Genomic DNA, 1,014 nt, shown 5'->3' with positions numbered 1-1,014 from the left:
AATATTAAAGAATGTGTAGAAAAGGTGAAGGAGAGTAAATAAAAAGGAAAGAAGAATAAATTAGGGAATCTTACTTTTCAATATTTTCTTGTTTTTTCTTTTTTTTCTCTTTTTCTCTTTTTTTTCTTTTTTTTTTTTGATATAGAAAAGGTATAGGATGGGTAGTGTGTGTGTAAAAAAATGCAGAATATAAAAAATAAAATAAGTAATAAAAAGTCGAAATAAGTGATTAAAACGAATGAAAGTTATATAAGTTTTAAAATATGTCGCGCGGATTTTAGGTAAATCTCAAATGAAAGTTATAATTAAAAATCAAAGTTAGGATATTGATTACTTTGTTAGTACGGAACGGAATTTGCGGTTTTAATTATAATAATAATATTTGCGTATTTTTTACGCAAAAACAGTCTCGCATCTTTTGCGAGAGTCACTCCGCTTAGCATAGCGAAGTATCTTGCTTCGGTATTTCAACGAAGCATCAATTCGCAATTTTTTTGCGAAAATGGTTTATCGAAAACGGAACGGATTTATCGAAAAAGCAAAATAAAAAACATTATTTAAAAATTCGACATATTTAACATTTGAAATCTAAATTAAAATAAAATATAACGAGTAATTAAAATTTTTACGTAAAATTTTTCGTACGCGTACTTTATTTTCTTTCACGGGATTGATTCTAGCAATAATACTTAATCGCGTATATTTAAAAAATCAAAACTAAAAATCGCGGTAGTAATAACGCTAAGTCGTTAAAATTAAAGACATATCTTCTAATTATATTCTTTCCCGATATACTTTTCCGATAGAATGTGTCTCTAACATTTNTAACTTTAATATATTTATTTTGTTGTAAAATTCTCGCGAAAAATGTACTCTTTAATCAATATTGATGAACAACAAAAATTGAAAAAAATTGCAGACGTTTTAAATTAAAAAATTCCCGAAATCTAAAATCGCGTACACGACCGCGATCGCGTGATTTCCTCGCACTTGCGAGGGCCAGGGCGTCGATTT

The sequence above is a fragment of the Pseudomyrmex gracilis genome, unplaced genomic scaffold (genome assembly GCF_002006095.1).
Source record: "Pseudomyrmex gracilis isolate BER0280 unplaced genomic scaffold, ASM200609v1 scaffold_250, whole genome shotgun sequence".
Taxonomy (NCBI): Eukaryota; Metazoa; Arthropoda; class Insecta; order Hymenoptera; family Formicidae; genus Pseudomyrmex; species Pseudomyrmex gracilis.
The sequence above is the reverse complement of the archived record's forward strand: the minus strand, read 5'-3'. Positions refer to the sequence as shown.